Genomic DNA, 16,012 nt, shown 5'->3' with positions numbered 1-16,012 from the left:
AAAACTTAATTTGAAGTGCTTAAATTAATATTTAGTTATAGGCCCTTACTAGACTCAATTAAAACACATTGACATGATAGAGTTGAGGTTGTCAGATTCGATACCATGTACCCTATAAGCACCGGCCATCATAGATGAGGCACATTCTTATGCCAAAGAGGTAGATTCAGATTAGTCTCACTCCGATTAAACCTTACTTAGAACTCAATCTGTTTCGAGTATATGGTATCATGTGTGAAAATAAAGTAGAGACTCTTATCAAGATTTCTGCTTCATAAACCAACTTTGAATGGATTAGGGACAACATGAATACACTATGAGATAGCATACTTGAGGATCCCTCCCTCCCAGATTATGACATGATATTACGATCCGACTTTAGTCATCACCTATTCCATAATATGTATGCATCCGGTCACAATTATAGAACCATAATATCCCTAGACCATATATCATGTGCGAAAATGATTTTGTGCTTCAACGAGACCTTTGTTTTAAAACTAGTCCTTGGGTGGACCAGATACCATATGGATATATTATGAGATGGGAGAAACGAGTGTATGGCATGATGTTATGGTCCTACTTTAGAATTGTAACCCCAGTTCGGTTTAATAAAGAAATGGTTTAATATATATATTAAAATATAAATAACAAAAAAAAAAAAAAAAAACTGACCACCCTTCCTTTAATCTCTCGGCCCCTCCTCTAAAATACCTCCCTTATTCAGTAAACAAAACAGAAACTGGAAGAAAATATTTTCTGGAGGAAAAAAAAAATGTATACAATGGAGAGGTAGTTAGACAATAACGATGGAGATGGTTAGACAATAATGAAGAGATCTAGTAGAAGACAGATAATGAGATCGCAGACAAATAAAGGTAGAGAGATGTCATTTGAAAAGGTTAGTAGTCATGTTTACCTTTTCCTTTCTATGGAGAATATCAGCAATTATTTAGATTTAAGTTAGAAATTTAGAAATTATCTGTTGAAATGATCTGAATTAGAAATTATCTATCTATCAAGAGTCCATTACAATTTGTCAGACAAAAAACAGATAGATATGAAAGAGAGGAATATAGGGAAAAGGACTATCTATCAAGAGTCCATTACAATTTGTCAGAAAAAAAAAAAAAAAAAAAAAACAGATAGATAAGAAAGAGAGAAAGATAGGGAAAAGGACTATCTATCGAGAGTCCATTACAATTTGGCAGGAAAAAAAAACAGATAGATAAAGAAAGAGAGGAAGATAGGGAAAAGGAAGATGGGGAAAACAATTTCAAATAAAAAAAAACTAAGATTTGAAAAACAGGATGAAAAGAGGGGAAAAAATGAAAGATAGGGAAAAGGAAGATGGGGAAAACAATTTCAAATAAAAAAAAAACTAAGATTTGAAAAAAAGAGGGGAAAAAAATGAAAGAAAAGCTGAGAAAGAGAGGAAGATTAGGTAAACAAATAAAGAGGGGGAAAAATGAAAGAAAGGCGAGAAAGAGAGGAAGATTAGATTTGGAAATAGTAAAGAAAAAAAAAATCTGGGAATAGAATTAAACTGATGAATGAACAGAATTGAACGATTTAAAAAATTAAACAATTTAGATATGAGAGTAGAATTAAACTGCTTCGGATGAAGAAACTGCTTAATGAAGAAACTGCTTAAAACAATTATAGAATTAAACTCTAGGAGGAAACTGATCAATTATAGAATTAAACTCTAGGAAGAAACTGATTAAAAGAATTAGATTTAAATTGCTTAAAATATTATAGAATTAAACTCCGGAACAAACTTATTAAAAGAATTAGATTTAAATTGCTTAAAATAATTAGATATTTAGGTAGAATTGAACAGCTTCTTAAACTCTAGGAAGAAACTGATTAAAAGAATTAGTTTTAAATTGCTTAAAATAATTAGATATGGAGATTGAAAGAATTAGATTTAAATTGCTTAAAATAATTAGATATGGAGGTAGAATTGAACTGCTTCAAAGAATTGAGTTAAAAAGAAAAAAAATGGGAAGGAAAATGGAATGTTCATATGACAAGTACGGTAAACATAAGTAAAATAATATAACAGAGAAAAGAAAAAAAGTGAGGGAAGGAAAATGGAAGATATGAGAAATTATTATATTTATATCTATAGGATATAATATTAAAGTTTGAATTATCCCAGTCGCTTGAAATATTAATAATATTGACATATCTTTAATTTAAGTTTTAAGTTTTATTATTCTATATAATTTAGAAACAATGAAAACATAGAACTCGATTTTTATTGAGGTCGTTTAGAGCTGTATTTCACACTGTTAGTTGGATTATTAATTAAAATGTGAAATACTAACAAAAGGTGACGAACGATGTGATATGAAGCAAACGTTGACAACATTTGGTGTAGTTCTCGAGGAACGGGAGCTTACGTTAAAAAAATTAGGGAATACTTCGGCTAAGGCCAACCAGGTAAGTGGCTCACCCGTCGTAGGTTACGCGTTATTTGTTGTATGTTGGCACGTGCCCGTGGATATGCACGTGTCATTAAATTGTATGCTAGTTTAAGGTGCTTAAGTACGAAATCATGTGAACGTGAATGTATGTTATGTATGCTGCTTAGTTGACGTGATATGTTATGCATGTGACGATGTGTGGCCCTTGAACTATTATGGCTTGTTTGTATGAATATTTGAATGTAACTGCATGAATTGTATGACACGAAATACGGTAGATTGCATGAAACATAACCCCGCTAGGAATATGTATGATATGTAAAGAAATGAGAATGAGATTGACATGTAAGCATGAAAACGTGACAGGGGGTTATGTTCATTAATGATAATTGTAGGACTAGTGGGACCTCATGCATATTGTGTGTTCATGCATTTGGGGGATACCTCTATCCCATCACGAGGGTACGGACGCGTACATCCAATGGCAGGACAACGATCGTTATGCTTTGCATAGCGCTGCCGTGACGGTTCTAGTTTTAACAGGTCCCAGTAATAGGGGCTAGAATAGGATGTTTTTTAAACTTAAACTCTTATTCATTTTATTTACTCTTTTGTTGTGTCATTTTAAAGATGTTTTCGAAACACGTAAGTCCATGCCTGTGTTTTAAGATAAAGGTTATGTTTTATGGAATTTAAATGAAGTCTTCCGCATTTAATGTTTATGGTATGTACACAGTAGAGACCTTAAATTAAGTATAAAAATTTGGGTCGTTACAAGAATTGTCATCTATTAGTTAGTATGTATGCACACAGATATTATCAAAATCATAATGTCCACAAGCCATTAGTGCCACTCAAACAGAGGTCGTGCATCACCATGACATGCATGGATCACTATATGGTCGTGCCTCACCATAGCATGCATGGATCACTATATAGTCGTGCGTCATCCTGTACATATATATGTATGTATCACACAGCACACACGCGCATTTATAATAGATACATATCTACATGCATAATCATACATATACATATATACACATCACACATATATAACATGTATGTACTTATACATTTTTATAATTTTCATCTTTTTTTTATAATTTTAATATTTTTTTGTTTTAAATGTGTAAAATGTTACCATATATTCCCTCCGTTTATTAAAAAAAAATATTTTCCAAATAATTGTAAAATTTGGAAGATTTCTACATTAAATAACAACTAATAGTCTGATTATTATAAATACTTTATTATAATTTTATTTGATAAAAAATGATATACTTTTTTTTTTCTTTTTGAAAAATAAAATTATAGGTCATATACAATTCCGTTCATATCTACTACCTTTGTTAGATATGCACGCTGTACTAATTAAAAAAAAAAGCCAGTTGTACTAATTAAAAAAAAAATATATGAAAAGACAGAAAATGAGGCAGAAATATGAAAAGGCAAGTGGGTAGGTCTCCCACCTACCCAAAATCTTCTCATCTTTTTGAAGCTGTTTTTGAAATAAGAAGGAAAAAAAAAAAAAAAAAAAAAAAAAGGGAACATTGGTAAGAGTCTAGAAGCTGAAGAAGGAAAGGAAGGTCGCTGGAAGGAAGGAGCTGAGTGTTGGATTTAACGAACCGTTGGACCCGACCCGACCCAATTAGCAGATTCTGATCCACTACCCAAAACTAGGCTCGAAGGTATGCATGACCCTCGGTTCCGAGGCCAATGCTCGTATATTTGGACTATTTTTAACTCGAATCCTACTCAACTTCTATAGTTTTGATATAGTTTCTCAATGTAGGACCTAATTGTAGATCTTTGAACGAATTGGAAATTTGTTGAAGACCCGAAACAAGCTCGAAAAGTCTACAACAAGTAAGTAACCGCATGGAGCAAGTTCTAAGAAATGCTTGTAGGAGTCGGTTTGGATTATGGGCAAATGATCTAGTATTATACTTAGGAGTTTGGTTAACATTAGTTTCATTTATGGTACTTCGATAACGTGAGTGTTTATACCTTGATTATAGTTAGGGTTATATAGCTTCCGCATGCATTATTGTGAATTTCTCTGATAAGCGTTTGGGTTTCTGTCTTTCCAAGAAAGTCGAGATAGATTGTTATTTCTTGATTTGCATGATAAGTACGATGTGAGCCTTGATACTTTGTGCTGTTTTGTTTTGGGGTGTGGATAGCCCCTTTATTGCCCATGTGTGAATTGGACTATTTTGCTATGTGCTAGATAGCGTGAATTATGAATTTCGTAGACTATGGGTTACCGTCTTTTAGTTGTCATCTATTGTAGATATGGATGGCCTTAGTAAGTATCATGTTGTAGTACCACGTCAGGGGTGCCTAGTGGGGGACCCATGGCCTTTTACTGATCTAAACCCGACCGGGGTGTAAGACAGGTAGTTTACTGATCCAGCCCGGCGAAGCGTAGTGACAGGTAGTTACTGATTCTTAGGAACAGGTAATTAAGGCCAGACACCACTAGGGAAAATCCACTGATTTAAGCTCATTAGATAGTTAGGTATGGAAGAAAATCCATATCAATGAAAATCCATGGGGTCTTCTTTTGAGACCATAGTAGTCTTTGCTAGAGATAGATTCGATCATATAGTCAAAGTTTCCGTGTATAGGATTAAGTCCGATAAGAGCCTACAAGTAGGTTGCTTACTGAGTATTTTTATACTCATCCCATGTTGTTGCTATTTTTCAGGTGCTAAGTAGACCAATGTCGGAGGCGGGAATGTGTGGAGCCGTGCGGCTACAGTGGAGACCCTTAGATCGAGTCCTCTTTGTCCATGTCGTTTTAATGCCATTTTGATGTTTATTTTGGGAAAACTTATGCTATTTTGTAACTGTTTTTCTTTTGTTGTGTTTCCGCGGATCCCGTTATGTTTTGGAACTATTTGGATTTTTAATGCTTATCAGATAACATCAATTTTATTGTGTCTCCCGTTTTATCAAATGAAAATGTTGTAAGGCTTTTTATCCTAGAGTCCACGTAGCGATTTGTGATTCTATGTATCGAAGAACGGTCGTTACAGTTTGGTATCAGAGCCCTAGGTTGTTAGGTCCTGTAGACCCTCCTTTATCTAGAGTGTCAGTTGGGTCCACTGCAGCTTGGCTTGTAACCACGTTTCCTCCTCTACTTGGTAATCAAGAGAGTAAGTTACAAGCAGTAGTCCATAGTTGTAGTCGTATCATAGTTTAACGTTTCTATGATGAGACATTAATTCATGAACCTGCTATGGTTAAAGGCTTGAAATAATCAACTTGTAACTTGCGTATTGATTGATGATGTAGATATTATGGCACCCATAACTAGAAGTAATGGACGAGGGAGAGGTGGGCGAGCAGCCAGTGCTCCAGAGGAATCTGATCCTACCCAAGACTCAGCTCTTGAAAAGACGTTGCCGGTTCAGTCGCCTGATCGTGTGCAAACGCCGCCAGTACAGACTCAGGGGCAGATAGGAGCCCCACCTTTAGGCCTGGTATTGATTTCCAACGAGGCCCTTCAGGAGCTCATACGGGCCGCTAGGGCCAACCAAGGGGGGAATTTCGCTAGCATGACTAGAGAGCAGAAATTCATCAGGGACTTTAGGAAGCATGACCCTCCGACCTTCAAAGGGAAGGAAATTGATCCAATGGCTGCAGAAGCATGGGTAGAAGCGATTGAAACCATATTTGGGCATATGAATTGCCCTGAGGATCAGAAAGTGAACTGTGCCTCCTACATGCTCAAAAGCGAGGCACACTTTTGGTGGAAAATTGCTCAAAGGACATTGAAGGGTAGAGAGGAAGATGAGGAACCAATCGGTTGGCATGAAATGAAGAGGGCGTTTTTCCACAAGTACTACCCACAAGTGAATCAGTATCAAAATGAGGCCGCCTTCCTAAACCTGAGGCAAGGAAATAGGACGGTTGAGGAGTACGATTTGGAGCTGACCCGATTGTTCCGATTTGCACCAGAGCAGGTCGATACGGAGGAAAAACGGATACGAAGATTTATTGCAGGTCTTCGAGAGGAAATCCAGGGAACAGTGGGGGCAGTGACACCCACTACATATGCAGCCGCCCTAAATGCTGCCACCATGATGGACGCCCAGCTCCAAAAGATGCTTAGGAGATTTGGGGGTCAAAGGAACCTCCTAGGTAAGCGGGAATGGAACGAGCATTCTGATAGGACATCACGACACCTGAACAGAGGAAGATCACATAAACCACCTCCAACAGAAAGACAACAGGGTGTTAGAAGTGAGGCCCTCAGACTTGAGAGGCCTACTTGCCCTACTTGTGGCACCAGACATACTGGGGAGTGTAGGGCAGGTTCAGACGCATGTTTCTATTGTGGAAAGAGTGGTCATAAAAAGGTTGATTGCCCTCACCGAAGGCGCCAAGAGGAGAACAGGGCGTCAGGGTCAGGGCAATGAGGCCGAGGGGGCATGGCGCAGAATCGCGGTACTGCTAGGGCAACTACAGGAAAGAGGGCGGATGACATGGACACCGTGGTGATAGGTACCTTACCAGTACTTGGCTTTCATGCTTTTGTATTATTTGACTCTGGATCCACACACTCGTTCATATCTACTACCTTTGTTAGATATGCACGGTTAGGACTAGAGCCTTTAGGATACAGTTTATCGGTGTCTACGCCGTCAGGGGAGATTTTAGTAGCCAATGAGATGGTGCAAACAAGTCAAATAGTAATAGCAGAACGACCTCTAGAGGTGGTGTTAATCGTTCTTAACATGACTGATTTTGACGTGATCCTCGGCATGGACTGGTTAGCCGAGAACCATGCAATTATCTATTGCAGGGCTAGAGAGGTGATCTTTAGGCCACCTAATGAACAGAGCTTTAAATTTAAAGGGGTGGATTCTCGAAGCACTCCAAGGATTATCTCTACTCTAAAGGCAAGAAAAATAATGGGCCACGGAGCCTGGGCCTTATTGGCTAACGTAATGGACTCAAGGAAAGATACTCGTAGTATGATGAATGTGCCGGTAGTACAAGAGTTTAAAGATGTGTTTCCAGATGAACTGCCTGGGTTACCACCAGTCAGGGACATGGACTTTGCAATCGAACTGGAACCTGGTACAGCTTCAATCTCCAAGGCACCTTATAGAATGGCTCCTGTCGAGTTGAAGGAACTTAAGGAACAATTGCAGGATCTCTTAGATCGGGGTTTTATCAGACCAAGTGTATCGCCATGGGGAGCCTCAGTGCTTTTTGTCAAGAAGAAGGATGGGACCTTGAGATTGTGCATTGACTATAGGGAATTGAATAAAGTAACAATAAAAAACAAATACCCGTTACCTCGAATTGACGATCTATTTGATCAATTGCAAGGTGCTTCAGTATTTTCAAAAATTGACCTACGATCGGGATACCATCAGTTGAGGATAAAGGAGGTCGATATCCCCAAGACAGCTTTTAGGAGCCGATATGGTCATTTTGAGTTTACCGTGATGTCGTTTGGACTTACGAACGCTTCAGCAGCATTCATGGATATGATGAATAGGGTGTTTAAGGATTTCTTGGATACATTTTTCATAGTATTCGTTGACGACATATTAATATACTCCAAGACCGAGGAGGAGCACGGGGTGCACTTGCATCAAGTGTTGTCAAGGCTAAGGGCACATCGACTTTATGCCAAGTTTTCTAAATGTGAATTCTGGTTGCAGGAAGTGACCTTCTTGGGGCATGTTGTGTCAGGAAAGGGTATATCAGTGGATCCAACCAAAATCGAGGCAATTATAGATTGGCCCCGACCTACCTCGGCAACCGAAGTAAGGAGCTTCTTAGGTTTAGCTGGATACTATAGAAGATTCATCCAAGATTTCTCCAAAATAGCCGCCAACCTCACTCAACTAACAACGAAAGGGAAGGTGTTCTCGTGGAATAGTGCAAGTGAGCAAAGTTTTGGTGAACTTAAGCATCGATTGGTTACAGCGCCGGTACTTACAGTACCAGATGGCTCAGGCAACTTTGTGATTTATAGTGACGCATCAGGGAAGGGCCTAGGTTGCGTTTTGATGCAGAATGGCAAGGTCATAGCCTATGCTTCGAGACAGTTAAAGGACTACGAGAGAAACTACCCAACGCATGACCTGGAGTTAGCTGCCATAGTATTTGCTCTAAAGATATGGTGGCGAGCGTATACAGATTTTCACCGATCACAAGAGCTTGAAATACTTATTCACTCAAAAGGAACTCAACATGAGGCAAAGGCGTTGGTTGGAGTTAGTCAAGGACTACGACATTGAAATAATATCACCCCGGTAAGGCTAATGTTGTAGCTGACACACTAAGCAGGAAAACAGCTCACTCTTCGGTATTAGTCACAAGAGAGTGTAGGTTGCAAGAGGATATGGCGTCGGTTGAAATAGAAGTGGTGACAAGAGGTGCAGTTGAAAGATTGAGTCAGCTTAGAGTCCAGCCGGATTTAAGACAGCGAATCATAAATGCTCAGAGAAACAACCCTTATACTCAATTTGTAAGCAGAATGAGGCAGTGAGAGAAGAAGGTTTCACCCTGTCTTCTGATGGAGGGCTACTGTGGCAGGGACGGTTATGTGTTCCTGCAGATAGTCAGATCAAGGAGGACCTCTTGACTGAAGCCCATGAATCGCTATATTCAGTACACCCTGGTAGTACCAAGATGTATCATGACTTGAAGAAGTGCTATTGGTGGCCAGGGATGAAGCGAGAAGTTGCCCTTAGAGTTAGTAAGTGTCTCACGTGCCAGCAGGTGAAGGCTCCTATACAAAAACTCTCAGGCCTATTACAACCCCTAGACATTCCACAGTGGAAGTGGGAGGATATAGCCATGGACTTCATATCAGGATTTCCCAAAACCTCGAAGGGATACACAGTTATTTGGGTGATTATAGATAGGTTGACGAAATCCGCCAACTTCATTCCAGGTAAGGCTACCTATACAGTGGATAAGTGGGCAAAGTTGTATTTGGAACAAATTGTCAGACTACATGGGATTCCGGTCTCCATTGTGTTAGACAGCGATGCACGTTTTACCTCCCACTTTTGGAAAAGTTTGCAGAAGGCAATGGGGACCCAACTCAAATTCAGTACAGCGTTCCACCCGCAAACTGATGGCCAAACAGAGAGATTGAATCAGGTTCTAGAAGACATGTTGCGGGCATGCGTGGTTGATTTCGTCTGCAGTTGGGACGAATACCTTCACCTTATGGAATTTGCATATAATAACAGTTACCAGGCAACCATTCAGATGGCACCTTTTGAGGCCCTGTACGGGCGAAGATGTCGGTCCCCAATTTTCTGGGAGGAAGTGGGGAAGCGGCAATTGTTAGGGCCAGAGTTAGTGCAACTAACTAATGACGTCGTGCAAAAAATCAGAGTACGAATTCAGACTGCTCAGAGCCGACAAAAAAGTTATGCAGACACACGTCGTAAGGGCTTAGAGTTCGCCGTTGGAGATCACATCTTCCTAAAAGTTGCACCCATGAGAGGGGTGATGAGGTTTGGGAAGAAGGGCAAGTTGAGTCCAAGATTTATCGGTCCTTTCGACATCCTGGAGAGAGTTGGGCCTGTAGCGTACAGACTAGCCTTGCCACCTGCTCTAGCTGCCGTACACAACGTGTTCCACGTGTCTATGCTGCGTAAGTATACCCCAGATCCTTCTCATGTGATAGAGTATGCAAACCTTCCCTTGCAAAGGGATTTAAGTTACGAGGAGGAGCCCATCGGGATCGTAGCTACGAAAGTACAGAAGCTTAGAAACAAGGAGATTTTACTGGTCAAAGTGGTGTGGAAGAACCATCGCGTCGAGGAAGCAACCTGGGAGTTAGAGAGTGAGATGAGGGCCAAGTACCCTATATTGTTCTGGGATTAGGAACTTTCGGGGACGAAAGTTCTTAAGGGGGAAGATTGTAATAACTCGTACAGTTGGCATTAAATGAAGAAAAGCCGGCTGTACTAATTAAAATATATATATATATATATGAAAAGACAGAAAATGAGGCAGAAATATGAAAAGGCAAGTGGGTAGGTCTCCCACCTACCAAAAATCTTCTCTTTAAATCTTGTTGAAGCTGTTTTTGAAATAAGAAGGAAAAAAAAAAAAGAAAAGGGAACATTGGTAAGAGTCGTAGAAGCTGAAGAAGGAAAGGAAGGTCGCTGGAAGGAAGGAGCTGAGCGTTGGATTTAACGAACCGTTGGACCCGACCCGACCCAATTAGCAGATTCTGATCCACTACCCAAAACTAGGCTCGAAGGTATGCATGACCCTCGGTTCCGAGGCCAATGCTCGTATATTTGGACTATTTTTAACTCGAATCCTACTCAACTTCTATAGTTTTGATATAGTTTCAAAATGTAGGACCTAATTGTAGATCTTTGAACGAATTGGAAATTTGTTGAAGACCCGAAACAAGCTCGAAAAGTCTACAACAAGTAAGTAACCGCATGGAGCAAGTTCTAAGAAATGCTTGTAGGAGTCGGTTTGGATTATGGGCAAATGATCTAGTATTATACTTAGGAGTTTGGTTAACATTAGTTTCATTTATGGTACTTCGATAACGTGAGTGTTTATACCTTGATTATAGTTAGGGTTATATAGCTTCCGCATGCATTATTGTGAATTTCTCTGATAAGCGTTTGGGTTTATGTGCTTCCAAGGAAGTCGAGATAGATTGTTATTTCTTGATTTGCATGATAAGTACGATGTGAGCCTTGATACTTTGTGCTGTTTTGTTTTGGGGTGTGGATAGCCCCTTTATTGCCCATGTGTGAATTGGACTATTTTGCTATGTGCTAGATAGTGTGAATTATGAATTTCGTAGACTATAGGTTACCGTCTTTTAGTTGTCATCTATTGTAGATATGGATGGCCTTAGTAAGTATCATGCTGTAGTACCACGTCAGGGGTGCCTAGTGGGGGACCCATGGCCTTTTACTGATCTAAACCCGACCGGGGTGTAAGACAGGTAGTTTACTGACCCAGCCCGGCGAGGCGTAGTGACAGGTAGTTACTGATTCTCAGGAACAGGTAGTTAAGGCCAGACACCACTAGGGAAAATCCACTGATTTAAGCTCATTAGATATTTAGGTATGGAAGAAAATCCATATCAATGAAAATCAATGGGGTCTTCTTTTGAGACCATAGTAGTCTTTGCTAGAGATAGATTCGAGCATATAGTCAAAGTTTCCGTGTATAGGATTAAGTCCGATAAGAGACTACAAGTAGGTTGCTTACTGAGTATTTTTATACTCATCCCATGTTGTTGCTATTTTTCAGGTGCTAAGTAGACCAATGTCGGAGGCGGGAATGTGTGGAGCCGTGCGGCTACAGTGGAGACCCTTAGATCGAGTCCTCTTTGTCCATGTCGTTTTAATGCCATTTTGATGTTTATTTTGGGAAAACTTATGCTATTTTGTAACTGTTTTTCTTTTGTTGTGTTTCCGCGGATCCCGTTATGTTTTGGAACTATTTGGATTTTTAATGCTAATCAGATAACATAAATTTTATTGTGTCTCCTGTTTTATCAAATGAAAATGTTGTAAGGCTTTTTATCCTAGAGTCCATGTAGCGATTCGAGATTCGATGTGTCGAAGAACGGTCGTTATAGGACCAAAGACCATATGGATATATTATGAGATGGGAGAAACGAGTGTATGGCATGATGTTGTGGTCCTACTTTAGAATTGTCATCTATTATTTAGTATGTATGCACACAGATATTATCAAGATCATAACGTCCACAGGCCATCAGTGCCACTCAAACGGAGGTCGTGCATCACCATGACATGCATGGATCACTATATGGTCGTGCTTCACCATGGCATGCATGGATCACTATATGGTCGTGCCTCACCCTATGCTTATATATGTATGTATCACACAACACACACACACATATATAATAGATACATATCTACATGCATAGATACACACATACATATACATATATACGCATCACACATATATATGTATGTAGTTATACATTTTTATAATTTTCATCTTCTTTTATAATTTTAATCTTTTTGTTTTGAATGTGCAAAATGTTTCCATATATGCCCTCTATATTCGTTTATTAAAAAAATATTTCCCCAATAATTGTAAAATTTCCAACATTTTATATTAGATAATAATCTTTATATTAAATAGTTTGATTTTTATAAATACTTTATTATAATTTTATTCAATAACAATCTATATACTTTTTTTATTCATTTTATTTTTTGAAAAATAAAATTGTAGGTCATATTTCACTTCGATTTAAAAATAATTTTTGAAAATTTCTTAAAAAAGAAAAAAATATAAAAGAAAAATTTTAACAAAAATATAAAAAAAAATAATAATAATAATTTTGAGTTATTCTCTTCCGCTCATATTCAACTCATTAAATTTTAATCAAATCAATATAGAAATATCAAAAACTAAACAAATAAATATTTTTGTTGAATAGGTTCCTAATTTAATTATTTAGATGGTAAAAAATTCCAATCAAATAATGAATTCCGCTTAAGTTAATCATAAAATATTCATATTAGGTTGATTGGAGTTATTCGAATAATTTATTAAAAAAAATTAATAAAAATAAAATGTTAATATGGAAATCATTTTATAATTTGTTTTTAAATATTAATTTAGTTGCCTTGGACTTGAGATTCGATGAAAATGATGATTTCGAGCTAACCTTTGGCGATCTTGACGGTCTTTTCCTTCCCTATGAGGCTGACGATTTCCTCATCTCCGAAGATTTGGATCAAACTACCAATTCGTTGGATCAAACTCCCATGACTACCAAACTTCTTGAGTATCCTTAAAATTACACCTTATTCCAATTCCCAGAGATGAGGAAATCGTAGTTTGATCAAAATCTTCGGAGATGAGGAAATCGTCAACCTCATAGGGAAGGAAAAGACGGTCAAAATCGCCAAAGGTTAGCTCAAAATCATCATTTTCGTTGAATCCCAAATCCAAGGTCGTGAAATAAACAAAAGGGTCACTAGGGGCGGCATAATTGGCATCTTTTGTAGAAACATCATCTTGATGTACAACGTTTGTTGGTTGGTCAAGAACCTCAGTGGTTAAGCAGTATTTCCAAATTGGATCTGAAGAATTTTTTCTTACGTGTACAACATTTGCTTTTGATTCTTGCATTTTGACTCGACAATTTGGCTTAATATGGCCTGGCTTTCCGCAACGATGACACACCACTTTCACCTGACAATCTTGTTTAAAATGGCCAGGTTTTCCACACCTGTAGCAAGCTTTAAATGCCTTCTTTGACGACGGCTCACTTTTGAATTGATTCACATTACTTGATGAAGGCTTTAAATGAAAATTTTCTCCTTTGATCTTTGACATACAACGCATCTTTTGACTTTGGGGAAAACTCGTTGCCGCTGGTCATTTGCTTAACCAAGGCTCCCTCATTTGAAAGAAGATTCTCCAGTTCAATTACCGTAGGCTGATTTGCCCACCCTTGTATTGAGGAAACAAAATGCATAAATTCTTTTCGTAATCCACGAATAAGATAACTGTAACGACCCTAAATTTCCACATACTTAGAGTCGCTACTAACATCTCATGCTCATCTATAATGCGGAAATATAACTCTTACATGAACATAGTTGATAACGTAAACTTCAAAAAACGTTTAAAACAACTTCTTCTCTAGAAAACACAGCCATGGTCTTACGTGTTTAAATATGAAATACTGAAATTTAGAGAAAACAAAAACAAATACAAAATAATTTAAAACGATGAAATGCAAAACAACCTATTCTAACTTAAGACTAGAAATTTAAATATGAATCTACCCTATGCACGTGCCACAGTCTCTGCTCGCGATGCCGCTGTCCTCCGTACAAGTGCGCCTTGCCTTTACCTGAAAAATGATGTGGCACACGACCTGAGTATTTCAAAGAATACTCAGTAAGTGGCCTCACTATAGGGGGCCATGCAAATGCAAACACATGCAATCATGATTTAGGGACCTATCTCTAATCATCTTAGGGGTGGCTTCCAGTCTCGGACAAATTGGATGTGTAGTACTTCCCTACACACGACTCACACGTGCGAGTGTGAGTCCCCAGGGCGCTCGCACACCCCCTGGACCCTCTGGTCAAGCTAATCTGTAGCAACGTCCGGAGGTCAGCGGAACCCCATAGTGTCATGCGCCTCATGAACACTCTCATCTGTGTGCTTTCGCACCTGTGCGCATTCGCGCTCATCATAAGGTGTGCGTCCGCACTCATCATCTCTAGGGGAAGTAGCCTTATGCTTATGAACATACAAAATGCATGAGGTCCCTCTAAATCCATCGTAATGTCTCTTCTGACACAACCCTCTAGTCTCATCTCTTTGTTACTCTAGGTAACGCATACTCGTGGATATTTATATAAATATCATTTTCATGCTCTTAGGGTTGTGTCCTATGTCGATCTAACGACATGATGCAATATGGCACTCATCATCATCTAGCATGCTCAATATGGAAAACATCATCATATTAAGGTAAAAATCATGCAATCATCATGCTCATCATAATGCCACAACGTGCGTCAAACATATCAAGCGTCACTCAACAAAATATGTATATACTGCACATATCATCAAGCATCATAATCCACACATCATCATAACTCATACAATTATTTAGCCTATCCTATAGTAAGGTCACTTACCCGGTTAGCTTATACGGGTGTCACCAATTTATCTTTAATGAAAGTTCGATTTTTCCCTTTGCATCCAAGCCAACCTATATGAATCCATGGCATCAATTTCATGTTCAATTCTCTAACTCTTACAATGGTTCATGTGCTAAACTTCATGCGAGCATTAAAGACTTTGCATGGATAAAGTCTTGGAACGTTATAATCGATTCTTACTCCAACTCTTCCCTTCTATTTTTCTCTCTCTGTATTTTTTTTCTTTTGATTTTGTATTTTGGCTTCTCTGTATTTTCTCTGTATTTTCAGAGTATTTTCTCTTTTATTTCTATCCTGCTCTCCTTATTATTTTTTTTCCTCTGTATGTCTTCTCTGTACTCTCTCTTTCAGTTCTGTCTTTGCATTTCTTCCTATCTCTCTTTCCTTTTGATTTTGTTTTTTTTTTCTCGGTAGGTCTTCTATGTACTCTCTCTTTTAGTTCTGTCTTTGCATTTTTTCCTGTCTTCCTGTCTCTCTCTGTAGGTCTCTCTTTCCTTTTGATTTTGTTTTTTTTCTCTGTAGGTCTTCTCTGTACTCTCTCTCTGTAGGTCTCTCTTTCCTTTTGATTTTGTTTTTTTTTCTCTGTAGGTCTTCTCTGTACTCTCTCTTTTAGTTCTGTCTCTGCATTTCTTCCTGTCTTCCTGTCTCTCTTTCCTCTTGATTTTGTTTTTTTTTCTCAGTACTCTCTCTTTTGTACTCTCTCTTTTAGTTCTGTCTCTGCATTTCTTCCTGTCTTCCTGTCTCTCTTTCCTTTTGATTTTGTTTTTTTGTTTTTTTCTCTATACTCTCTCTTTTAGTTCTGTCTGTCTTCCTGTCTCTTTCCTTTTGATTTTGTTTTGTCTGTCTTCCTGTCTCTTTCCTTTTGATTTTGTTTTTTTG

General features: G+C 38.4%; 2 long non-coding RNA genes and 1 pseudogene across 2 annotated transcripts; all 3 read left to right on the top strand.

Moving 5' to 3' along the window:
* Nucleotides 1–4,047: 4,047 nt before the first annotated feature.
* Nucleotides 4,048–5,373, top strand: LOC147789723 (uncharacterized). The gene is made up of 3 exons (XR_015423307.1): nt 4,048–4,123; nt 4,228–4,301; nt 5,146–5,373. It is a non-coding gene; the product is annotated as an uncharacterized LOC147789723 (long non-coding RNA).
* Nucleotides 5,374–6,874: 1,501 nt separating this feature from the next.
* On the top strand, nt 6,875–10,307 carry LOC147789722 (uncharacterized; annotated as a pseudogene).
* A 236-nt stretch (nt 10,308–10,543) lies between these two features.
* Nucleotides 10,544–11,912, top strand: LOC147789721 (uncharacterized). The gene is made up of 3 exons (XR_015423308.1): nt 10,544–10,689; nt 10,794–10,867; nt 11,712–11,912. It is a non-coding gene; the product is annotated as an uncharacterized LOC147789721 (long non-coding RNA).
* Nucleotides 11,913–16,012: the final 4,100 nt, after the last annotated feature.

Source organism: Cucurbita pepo, chromosome 13 (assembly GCF_057944985.1).
Source record: "Cucurbita pepo subsp. pepo isolate OVF chromosome 13, ASM5794498v1, whole genome shotgun sequence".
In the NCBI taxonomy this organism is placed as follows: Eukaryota; Viridiplantae; Streptophyta; class Magnoliopsida; order Cucurbitales; family Cucurbitaceae; genus Cucurbita; species Cucurbita pepo.
The sequence above is the reverse complement of the archived record's forward strand: the minus strand, read 5'-3'. Positions and strand labels throughout refer to the sequence as shown.